The following is a 13,545-nucleotide window of genomic DNA, read 5'->3' on the forward strand; positions in this document are numbered from 1 at the left end:
CAATAAATACAATCGTTAAATTGGCAGTTATATGGCTCGAACACAGTCAACTCAAAGCAAAGATTCCGTGCTGGTAACATTTTTTAATAATGTTTAAAGTACAAACAAAAACCGGAATAATCATTTTTGATTATTCCGGTTTGGTTGGTTGTTGTAGGGTTTTAGGCGCATCGGCTACCTAGACCAAGTTGTGCCATATGCACTCAGTTTGTTTGTTTGTTATTTGGTTTTTAGGAGCATTAGCAACTAAGGCCATATTGCTCCGGGATATGCGGTGGTCATTCCCTGACCTTTCCGCATCCTCCGTATTTGGTGGTGACGGGTTCGAACACGGGTCTTATCAAGAAGCGTGTGCTACGCACTGCTACTCCTTCCCACCTGGTTACGGAGGCGCCCCTATTATGCACTCAGTGATCAATGAATAATGACCACCCCATCCGTAAGAGACTATGCTGTGTAGCTCGCAGTATAAAAAGCCGAACAGCTTCTTACGCTAAAGCAGTGATAATTTGCATCTGGTTGTGCAAGTCAGAGTGATAAAGTAGCAGTTACGGGACGTGGTAAAGATAAAGACGTGAGGAGTTTCAAAAGGGTATGATTGTGAGACCTCGTGCGTCGGGTGCTTCCATATCGGAAACGGCATATTTTATCGATTGCTCACGGCCTACTGTGGTTAAGGTGAACAAATAATGGTGTAGAACGGGTCAAACCGATTCCCGCCGACAGAACTGTAAAGAATTATGCAAGGCGGAAGTTCGTGGTAAGCGAAGAGCGCAGCGCGTTGTACGGGCTCAACGGCAGGTCACTCTACGACAGGTGGCATCGCAATACAATATCAGGAATGCAATAACAATATCCCAAATGACGATACGCGCACGCTCATACGTATGGGGTTCCACAGCAGACGACCCAAGAGACACCCTCTCCTTAACATTGATCATCGTCGACGGCGAATATGTGTGGCGTCAACAACACTGGTTGGACGACGGCGAATACTGTGGTGTCAAGAACTCGCTGGTTGTACACTGGAGGACTGGAAACGAGTGCGTTGGTAGGATGAGTCTAAATACCTGGTGCTACACGCCGATGGACGTTTGTGGCGCAAGAAACAAGAGTCCATGGACCCATCGTGCATGGTGCCCACTATTCAGACAGGTGGCGATGGTTGCTTAATATGGGGCATGTTTTTCTGCCAAGAATTAGAATCCATTGTTGGGGAGCCTAAGAACTACCGGCAGCTCTTAGGAAATCATGTACACTCTGCTATGTTACATTTTTTTTTTTTTTCCGGGACAGAAAGGAGATCTTCCAAGATGATGAGCATTGTCATCGGGCCCGCACTGTGCGCGAGTGATCGAGGAACACAGTGAAGATATCACCTATCTTTATTTGCCTCCAAATTCGCCTGACTTCAATCCAGTTGAACACTTGTAAGCAGTGCTGTAGTCGCAAAATTAGCAGAAGATATACACTGTGAATGTTACGGATGCAGAGAGTATACTGTGCTTATTAATCGAATTCCAGAGGGTATATGACGTAGTAAATATCTTAATAATACTTGTTTTATGCAAGTCTTTCAAAAACCAGAAGGTATACGCTATTCACCTAAAAAAAAATCCAGAGGGTATACCCGCGTGTACCCCCCCTACAGTCTTGCCTGTAAGATGTTTTGGAACTTGAAGCGAGGCATATGGTCACAACCGTCATCTATTCCGACACGGTGGAAAGTTCGTATTAAGGCAGCAGATCCCTGCGGACGTGTTCAGACATCTAGTGGAAGAGCGGCTGTTATCCGTGCGAACAGTGCCCAAAACGGTATTAGGTAGGTGGGCATAATTCAGTGATCACTCAGTATATATTATGTCTGTAAATGTCATGTGTTCTGTGGTTGATTTTCGGTTTGTTGGACAAACAACCGAGTTCCGAGAGAAAAAACCATGCTACCCTCGCCGGACAGTTACTAATCCAGCCACATTGTGAAAAAGGCCCATAAAAATTCCTTGTGTCATTGACTAGTTTCGAACTCTGGTCTTTTCCACCCGGTTTGGGGAGGACTGTTAGTATACAGTTATTTATTTTAAATTTAAAAAAATTTAAACTAAAATTCCGGACAGCGTCCCCTTTATTAGGTGCTTTTGTGCGGGTATGAAGTTTGTGCACACCCGCACGCGGCGGCCCTGATAGTTCTATCCCTAGCCCATGTTCTGTGCGTCCTAAGCTACAGATCATTCGCTGCTGCACCTCACGTGATCATTAGTTTTTTAAAATCCTAACCATATCTAAACATTACCTTGAAACAATTTTTATTCGTGAAATTATTTTAACACTTTAAAAATATTTCGATTAAACGAAAAGGAAGAATATATATACTGTATATACTCATCACAAACGGTTTTAATTGTTGGGAAATTTAACATTTTATATATATTCTACTGTACGATATTTTAGAAATTATATCGTAGTATTATTTATATTGTATTAAGTATATTGTTTTATTTTATATAATTTTAGGTTTTTTAGACGTTATATTAGAGTAGTCATCGGTATATTTGTTACTAGTGGATTAGGTTTCAGTCTAGATCTCAAAATAAGGTCGCCAGGATATTAGTTTTTTACTTAAGTGTCTCATTAATTTGCGAATCATGACATGTATTACCTGTTTGATAGAACAATTTGACGGAAGGTACCAGAAATAAATTAAAATTAAACTTATCCAGTGTGTGTGATAATTTTTGAAATTTTTAGTTGATTTTTAAGTGGGACATTTTCTAAGGTATTTATTCTTTTAATATTTTTATTATTGAAATCTTTACTTAATTAATTATGATTTCAACTGGAAGAGGTAACATAACATGTCATAGGATGTAACTAACAATTCAAATGTGAATTGCAGTCGTTTTCCTTGTAATTTCTGCCGCTTGTAAGCAGAACTTTGTGTGCAAAGATAGATACCCAGAATGCTACGATCTTAACTTACACTCTGTGTTCTGTGATTAAAATTTGAGTCTCAAAAAACACGAGTTGATGCCTTAGAGAAAATCCGAACTGTGGTCTGAGACCCATGTGTCTGGTTTTATACCAAGAGATGCTCTCCTGAGTCCGTCCAGAACCTCATCGTTCAGAGAAGATTGCTCTTCTTCCACAGGTGTTACTGGGGGATTCAATTGTAAAGGAAACAGAAAATGTATTCTGTAATAAAGACAGTTGGAACACAACTAGAATATGTCAGCCAAGTGCAAATATAGATGAACTAACAAGCTATTAGTTTTTAAGGGTACTAAACGATGTAATGGTGATCCATGTGGATATTAATCACAAAATACAAACGAATGGATGACTAGGTCAAGGAATTTAAGGTCCTGCTGGAAGAATGTCGCGAGAAGGGACAAAATGATATTGTCTACAATTCTTCCCAGATATGTTAGGAGGGAATACATGGTGAAAACTTTGTGGAATAACTTTAGACTTCAGGGAGAGTGCGATGTTTATAGTGGGAAATCTTTCTCAAGTGTGGCCTGTCCTATTTAATAGAAGAAATTTCTTTTGTAAAGATTGAGTTCAATTAAAGATTGGCGCTGAAAACGTTTTTGTCAGTGTCATTGAGTTCGCCTTAATGGTTCAGGAAAATTGATCATTAGAGGGAAAGGAAATGACGCAGATAAGCTACATTAGCCAAAATTGCATTTATCTCCTTCCCATGAATGCTTGTTTCACCACAAAAAGGAACATTGAAATAGATGCAAAAACTACCAAAAGTCACATGACAAAATAAGATTGCCCAAGAATTACTTCAATCCACCATAGCCCTTTTCCTTTGGCCTCAGAAATCTCTCTGGATGCTATCCATTTTATGACATACCAAATGAACTGGCGCATTATGACCCACGTAGTCCATGCGCCACTAAACCCCAATACAAAACCCAAACCAAACCATTTTATGACACTGTTTACTATCCTCTATGGGTTCCTGCACTATCTATAAGGGGCAGATTTAAGTCGCCAGTAATGACGTAATCGCACACTTGGCTGCCCATTCAAGTTGCCTATAGAGATTTTTGTTATACCCAGGCTATCATCATCCCTTTACCGCATATCATCTTGTCATACACTCAACGTCCATCTGAACTTGATCTGACTCTGGGAACAGTCTGATCACATTCAGAGAACTTTGCAATGAATGCTTGTGTTCCACCACAAAAAGGAACATTGAAATAGATGCAAAAGGGAATTCAGATTTCATTTTTGGGTATTACTAATAACATTTTGGTAGTTAGGAAAAGAATATATAGTTAAATGAAATATGGCAGACCGGTTGGGGCACAAGTAATACTGGCTATGTTACTAGGCTATTTATTCCAAAAGTAAGTTTTAATACGGGTAAGAAGACTAAATGGTTTTACCCAACTATGGAAGTGTCTTATTTGCTAACGACGAGGCAAAAGAAATATCGAGACTAAATTGAAATAAGGTAAAATATGGATAAGGAAATATTTCCTACTTTTCTCTCGCAAAATAGTTTCCAAGGGATCGAATACACTTTTTACAGCATTCATGCTGTAAGAAGTATATTCGATCATGGCTCATTAAAATCTAAGCTATGTGATCTAGGTCTGGAAACAGATCCCTTGTGCTTCTGTAGGTTCAACGAGACTTGGGATCATGTTTTGTATGATTATCCAATTTATGAAGAATTTAGAAGTAAATTAAGAGCTATGTTGCCTACATTGAATAGGGGAACTGAAACAGAATGATTGATTGATGAAAAACGTTTTAAGCTATTACAGGAATTTTGAAGGAGTGTATCCCTTAAAAGGAAGCAGCTATCTATTTTGATTAGTTTAGATAGGTTTTTTTAGTATGACTACTTTTTTTCTTTTCCTTTTTTGCTGGCGTCAGTTAAGTATTACTGATGCGAGATTGCGCTTTGCGAGTATTCTTTCTTTAGCGAGCTCGTAAAGGGAAATTTTTAATTTTTTTTTTTTTTCTAGTTTTGCTTTGTTTGCTGGCATCAGTAAAATTTACTAATGCGGGATTGTTCCCTGGGGGCTGGTTGAAGAGAATTTTTTTTCGGGAGTGGGAGGTATTATAATTTTTTAATTCATTTAATTAATTTTAATTAATTATATTAATTTTTTAAATTATTCTTGCAAGTATGTGAATGCAAGACCGTTCACTTCCAAAGGCTTCACGAAATTTTTCATGAGCCTCAGTTTGATGTGGAGTGGTGGAAGCAAATTTTATTTGGATCTACTAGAGGTTCAAATGTTACGTTCTTCATTCCATGTGTTAATGATTTTCGTTGAGGCCAACTCCTCTCGTAGTGCATATCCTTCACGACCCACTCGCAGAGAAAGCAACAATACTTTGTGTAACCCTTTTGTAGTCCTAATAAAATGGCGATTACCTTTAAATCACCACATATCTGCCACCCATACTTCTGATAGTGTACACCTTAGAGGATGTTCTCCATGTTTGCATATACATGTATTTCTTTTTTTTTTTTTGTGGACGGCATACTCAAGTGGTATTGAAGGCAGCATATTTCCATTGTGTAATAACACAGCCTTAAGGCTAACCTTAGAAGCGTCTATAAATAGTTGTCATTCTTTCGGAACATGCCTCATGTTCTTGCTGCCATTAGACCATCAACATCCTTACAAACAGTGAGTTCACCTTCCGTTTGATAGAATTTATCATAGTCTTTATTTCAAGTACGAAATTTTGTCACTTTCACAGAATGATCTAGAAGATTCCACAGTAGGAGAGGGGGCACTTTGAACGAAACTGACCAGGGGGGCGGTCTGTCAAGCCTCCCTTCCCCCACCCTGCCAACCCTCCCCTCTCCGAGCTCGCGGTATGCCTCCCCCCCCTCCCTCCCCTACCCCCGAAACACTTTGAACAGAATTGCACAGCGGGTGGTCTGGAGACTTCCCCCTCCCTCCCCCACCCCAAAACACTTTGAACAGATTTTGTCAGCGGGTGGTCCGTCGACCCAACCCCGCCACTAGGTGGCGCCGTCATCGAAGCACTTTGAACAGAATTTCACAGCGGGTGGTCTGTCGACCCACCCCCCAAACACTTTGAACCGATTTTGGTTGCGACTGTCGCCGCTAGGTGGCACTGCCATGGAAACACTTTTAAGCTAGCTGACCAAGGGCTGTATTCCACCCTCCCGACCCCCGCACACAGATGTTGAATCTTTGATTGTGATGACATCACCAATCACGTGAATCCTTCCCATGATAATGTTATTTTTAGGCAATAAATTAATTAGTGCTATTTTGAATTGTTTTTACTTTAAAGTATTCATGAACAAATCAATGGTATTTTTAAAGTATTCATAACCAATATTTTTAACCAATGGTATCTTTTAAAGTATTCATGAACAAATCAATGGTATTATTTGAACATAATTAAAGTATTTATGAAGAAATCAATGGTATTTTGTGATTTGAAAGTGATTTTCAATATAATTTTTAATGAAGACAGATTTTAACGGATGACCTTTTTTGTTTGGAATACTGAACTACAGTTGCTCTCGAATAGATTTGAATAAATTTGTACATGAACATCCTCGTGAATATTGTTGTTTGCCGTATAACGAACAGTCAGACTCATTCATGGCAAGATTTCACTGGTTCTCTTTATTTCGAACACAGTTATAATTTGATTAGTGTTATTACTTGAATGCAATTAATGTGTTTTTCATAATTATAAAGTTCGAAATTAATTTAAAATGGTTGAAGTTTAAGGGGAAATTTAAAAAGTTAAAATAAATTAAGGGGAAATTAATTTAAAATGGTTGAAGTTTTATAAGGGGAAATTTAAAAAGTTAAAATAAATTTACCACAGGTTGTGTGAAAATTTCAAGGTAAACATCGTAACTCCCAAGCTGTATAACATTCTTACTATTCTGGTTAAAATTCTAAAATCTTCATTGCAGACACGGTTTAAACGAGCTTTTATCGGAATTCTAAAGAGACCGCACAGGTCTTTACTAATAATAAAATCTCAATTCAGATTGCATACTGTTATGAGAACAATCCATTTTTTGTTTTCCCGTATGAAGTTTTCAAGCATAGTTCCAGAAAGTGTTCAGCATTTACAGTATGGAAAAAATTTTGAGCTCCACAAAAATAGACCGGTGATGCTAAGTTTAAGTACTTAGCAATTAAATTTAACTTATTTACATAGTTTTCCACTCATCTAGTTTTATTAGAGTTCAGATTTTGTCTTTCCAGTGAGCGAAATTTTTACCCACACATAGCTGAACGAGAATGGTTTACATTAGAAATTGTATGTTACCCAGTGCCACAATCCTTGACACGTTGTCTTCCTTTTGCTGCGAATATTTTATCAATTCAGGACGTTTCTTCTCCACTTTAATAACAACAACACAAGAATCTGAATGGAGGGTTGAAAAATTCACAAAACCAACACGAGCTTCAATCCATTTGAAGATACAGAAATTGTAATGATATCAACCCCACGGCTAAAGGCAACTGAAATGCTATAATTATCGCGTGGGAGTTTAACCAATCATAAACCAGCTTTGCACGATAACAAGCAAAAAATTAAGTGACATCCACAACATTTTTTCAAAAATGTTTCCAACATTTGTGCGAAACGTAATCTGTATACTGATATGTCCATAAGCCTGGAAAACGCAAAATAGGTAGAACTCTGAGAAAAAAACCCCCAAAACAGCAGTGCCATAAACCTCCGTTTACGTCATAATCCTTTGGTTTAATTCCAGGAACACAATTCCCAATTAAACAACATAGTTTTTACATAATTGTAACATGTCTCTGTAGCCAACAGAAAATACTGTAATTGCATGTCTATATGAACGCAATAATATTTATTGTGATCCTGCGATTGTGTTTTTCCCAAAACACTAAGACGTTAGTATGAACTTATTTTCTCTCTCAATAATAGTACTAAGACACAGATAAAATTCGCAAAAGAATAAAAACTTATTTCTCTATCAATAATAATGTTAAGGAACCACAAAGACACAGATAAAAGTTACAAAAGAATATTCTATTTTATTCTTAAAAAAACTAAAGAAAGATACAAAATACTTACAACTAAAGATTCCCTAATCTAAATAAATTAAGCTACTGTAACCACCATCTGTTGTTAAAGCATCGTTACTCCGATCGTGCCAGATGATGGGCACGGTGGAAGCACCGGACGTGGAAAAACCGCTCTCGTCAACGGCATAGGGATTCCGAGGACCACCAACATTTACTTCTTCTTCTTCATACTCCCTGACAATAATTATGTCCGGTGAATGAACCTCACGATCAACGTATGCCGATCCTATTGACACTTCCGATGCCGACCGTGAGGAGTTGGATGCGGATATATCACCATCGTATGAAAGATGCAAACTTGCAGAGGTTGAAAATTTCATAGACACTTCCCATGAACAGAGGCTATTATTCAGCGATAGAGATGAAAATTGGTGTAATCGATACAGGACTGCCCCGTACTAATGGGAGTTGAGCTCCGTGTTTTTGGAAAATATGTCGAGGCATTCCAGTCAAAGACCTCATAACGGTTAGCAACGTCCGAAAGGTCTTCGCAGGAATCCAAGGGAGTTGAACTCCGTATTTTCGGAAAATATGTCAAGGCGTTCCAGTCAAAGGTCTCACAACAGTCAGCAACTTCCAAAAGGTCTACGTCGTTGCAGGAAACCCACAGGTCACAACACTCTGAACTTTTATCATAACAGACACCTGACCCTGAACACATGCACAAACTGTACCTACACAACACTGTAAGGACGGAAAAAACGTGAGAGTAGCATGAAGAAATAAACGCAAAACTAGCCCTTTTAAACTCAAGCAGATTCAAATGTTAACCCAATACAACCAATCAGATTGGTGGGGAAAGCTGAAAAATACTGTTGCTAAAAACAACTTATTAGTTAACGTGCTCCTTTTTACATAATTTGTTAACACACATTTTGTTGGATCTGTGAACTGCAAAGATTTAGAACATATTTTTCTGATATAATTTAAAACTTCATAAATGAACGTTCTGTTATGGTAATAGAAATGAGAAAATACAGATATATACACCTAAAAATTAACAGATTTTCTAATTTTCACAACCTATTTGTAGGTGTCAAATGTATATTTTAGCCGTTAGGGGATAGCACAGCTTGGAACTCCACAAAGTTTACGAAAGATAGCCTTTGTTTGTCCATAAGATCTTCACTGAAAATGGGGAAGTTTGAGAAAATCACATGTCACCTTTAGATATTTTGCGTGTCCAACCGGAAAAAATTTGTCCCGTTATATTATTTTCAATTGCTAGAATTTGTACGAAATCGAACTTTTTGTGGCAGTTTCTCTTTCGAGATAGAGAAATTGTCCTTAAACGATTTCGCCCACCTTTCAATCCAACCCTCAGGTTTTTTATGCATTCCAACTCAAAAAAATCACGCAAAACCACTGTAAAACGGTTCGCAACCGAATCGTTGGAATTATTGAAATTATGAAAAATAAATATCGTAAAGCTACATTGACTGGTAGTTTAAAATCAACACTTGTTGACAAGCTGATGGAGGGGAAAAAATAGCATTCAATCTTAGCAACTGCGAATGGATCCAAAACAGTTAAAAGCTGAGATTTTTAATAAATTTTCAGTTATCCATCAACACTTTGTAACCTTTTCAAAACAAACGTGAAAAAATCAACTTAAAATTCTTAATTTTAAGCATTTTCCGTGTACTATAAGATAAATTTGAACCTGAACAGCTCATTCAAATCATAAAAAACATCCCCAAATAGCATAAAACTCCAACAAATACAGCCAAACCTCGGAAAATCTAAGAAAAGTTATGCAAAAAATCTTAATAACATGTTTTTCAACATTTATTTAAGATTGAGACCCCCCACCCACACAAGAGGATTACGGTGTCCCAGCAGATTAACGCCTCATGATTCGAAAATATATAGAGCATCATCACCAACTCATGGGGATTAATAATGATTATAACGTTCTTGGGTTTTTTTTCTCAGAATTCCAATAAGCTTACACATTAACATGAAAAAACAACGGAAACTGTGTACAAGTAATTAATGGATCCTTTAAAATTAGAGAAAATGATCAGAAAGAGAGAAAATAATCGGCTTTTTCTTCCATGTACCCAAGGAATGTGTTTGTGAGATTTTTAATTAAAATTTGCTTACACATCACAACATTTTTGTGCTGTCAAAACATGAAATTCATTCATCACAGTAAAAATCAGGGTGGAAACACACAAAACATTGTCAAGAGACAGAAATATAAGAAAATTAAGTAAAAATATCTTAAATAATACAGCTTCAACATTTATTCAACCCTCAGACCCCAGCCACAACTTCACAAGTTCTTAACAACCCCCCTCAAAACGATTATGGTGTTAAGACACGCCTAAGGTTAAAAAAATATTAACCGTTATCATTGGAATAATCAATGAAATAATCATTGAAATAATCAATTTTAGATCTTTTGTGTTTCCAGGAATTCCATCATCACTCAAAATTTCAGAAATTACACATTTGGAACCAAGGGAACATATTAGAATTAGTGAAAAATAATAGGGTTTTTTTCAAATAAAAAAGCGTTTTTTGTCTTATTTACAATCAAAATTTGAAAATTTGCATGTGTGCGACATATAGACAAATAACTTTGCTGGTTTTTACCTAGCAAAACAGTAAAAAGATTATATTTTTAATAATAAAAAAGACTTTCAAAGTACTCTGAACAGTTGAAATGTTAACAATTTTTGGACCTGTTGTTGCAGCAGAAACATGAAAATACACACACCACACTGTAAAATTAACAATGACAACAGAAACTATACTTTTATGAATCTATCTGTATAACAACTGATGGATTTTCATATGCACACACTCATACAAAAGATGAGCAAAAGTAATTTGAGACAAAAATCTTGATTTAACAAAGCTAGACAAACACAACATACAAGATGAGGGCAAAACGCCATACATGTGTTCAAACAATTCTAAACTACCATATTTAAAGTGCGTGTTACAATAAGAAAAACCAGCAGTGTGTTACAATAGGAAAACTCACCACAATTTTCCAGACACATAAGTAATTTTGAATCTCAAAGCAAACAAGAGATCCGAAACCATTGTAATAGCAGTAATAATCACCCCCCGTTACAATCATCCTTATTGATGTATCAGCAGATACCGTGTTTATTACATAATTCGTCATTTACCAATGTAACCCCTTATTTATATTTGAAAAAGGAAAAATTCGAAGCAAACGCATGAAAATTTAAGATAATTTTAACTGGAAGCGTATACATTTGAATCGTCACACATTTAATTTCATTATTTCGACTGAAATTAGCCGATTTCTGCCGAAGGCAATTAGGCTAACACACACACTGTGTATGCTATTTTCACATTCACGCTGAACCAAAATAAACCTGAAAAATGAAAAAAACAGCTGCAGATCACCGGCTATTTTACACACGCTAAGACCGAACAACACCAACCTAAGTCAAAGATGGGGTGCATAAGGAACAAACTTAAAACGGGAAAATTACACCCACTAACAATGCTCCTTTTTCATTTAACCCTGATCACTGTGGGAGCACAAAATAGCTCGTTGCAAACGAGCTATTTTATTTAATAAAAACGCTATTTTGTGGTCCCACAGTGATCAGGGTTAAATGAAAAAGGAGCATTGTTAGTGGGTGTAATTTTCCCGTTTTAAGTTTGTTCCTTATGCACCCCATCTTTGACTTAGGTTGGTGTTGTTCGGTCTTAGCGTGTGTAAAATAGCCGGTGATCTGCAGCTGTTTTTTTCATTTTTCAGGTTTATTTTGGTTCAGCGTGAATGTGAAAATAGCATACACAGTGTGTGTGTTAGCCTAATTGCCTTCGGCAGAAATCGGCTAATTTCAGTCGAAATAATGAAATTAAATGTGTGACGATTCAAATGTATACGCTTCCAGTTAAAATTATCTTAAATTTTCATGCGTTTGCTTCGAATTTTTCCTTTTTCAAATATAAATAAGGGGTTACATTGGTAAATGACGAATTATGTAATAAACACGGTATCTGCTGATACATCAATAAGGATGATTGTAACGGGGGGTGATTATTACTGCTATTACAATGGTTTCGGATCTCTTGTTTGCTTTGAGATTCAAAATTACTTATGTGTCTGGAAAATTGTGGTGAGTTTTCCTATTGTAACACACTGCTGGTTTTTCTTATTGTAACACGCACTTTAAATATGGTAGTTTAGAATTGTTTGAACACATGTATGGCGTTTTGCCCTCATCTTGTATGTTGTGTTTGTCTAGCTTTGTTAAATCAAGATTTTTGTCTCAAATTACTTTTGCTCATCTTTTGTATGAGTGTGTGCATATGAAAATCCATCAGTTGTTATACAGATAGATTCATAAAAGTATAGTTTCTGTTGTCATTGTTAATTTTACAGTGTGGTGTGTGTATTTTCATGTTTCTGCTGCAACAACAGGTCCAAAAATTGTTAACATTTCAACTGTTCAGAGTACTTTGAAAGTCTTTTTTATTATTAAAAATATAATCTTTTTACTGTTTTGCTAGGTAAAAACCAGCAAAGTTATTTGTCTATATGTCGCACACATGCAAATTTTCAAATTTTGATTGTAAATAAGACAAAAAACGCTTTTTTATTTGAAAAAAACCCTATTATTTTTCACTAATTCTAATATGTTCCCTTGGTTCCAAATGTGTAATTTCTGAAATTTTGAGTGATGATGGAATTCCTGGAAACACAAAAGATCTAAAATTGATTATTTCAATGATTATTTCATTGATTATTCCAATGATAACGGTTAATATTTTTTTAACCTTAGGCGTGTCTTAACACCATAATCGTTTTGAGGGGGGTTGTTAAGAACTTGTGAAGTTGTGGCTGGGGTCTGAGGGTTGAATAAATGTTGAAGCTGTATTATTTAAGATATTTTTACTTAATTTTCTTATATTTCTGTCTCTTGACAATGTTTTGTGTGTTTCCACCCTGATTTTTACTGTGATGAATGAATTTCATGTTTTGACAGCACAAAAATGTTGTGATGTGTAAGGAAATTTTAATTAAAAATCTCACAAACACATTCCTTGGGTACATGGAAGAAAAAGCCGATTATTTTCTCTCTTTCTGATCATTTTCTCTAATTTTAAAGGATCCATTAATTACTTGTACACAGTTTCCGTTGTTTTTTCATGTTAATGTGTAAGCTTATTGGAATTCTGAGAAAAAAAACCCAAGAACGTTATAATCATTATTAATCCCCATGAGTTGGTGATGATGCTCTATATATTTTCGAATCATGAGGCGTTAATCTGCTGGGACACCGTAATCCTCTTGTGTGGGTGGGGGGTCTCAATCTTAAATAAATGTTGAAAAACATGTTATTAAGATTTTTTGCATAACTTTTCTTAGATTTTCCGAGGTTTGGCTGTATTTGTTGGAGTTTTATGCTATTTGGGGATGTTTTTTATGATTTGAATGAGCTGTTCA

Source organism: Mastigoproctus giganteus, chromosome 1, assembly GCF_048544385.1.
Source record: "Mastigoproctus giganteus isolate SK-2022 chromosome 1, ASM4854438v1, whole genome shotgun sequence".
NCBI classification, from domain to species: domain Eukaryota; kingdom Metazoa; phylum Arthropoda; class Arachnida; order Uropygi; family Thelyphonidae; genus Mastigoproctus; species Mastigoproctus giganteus.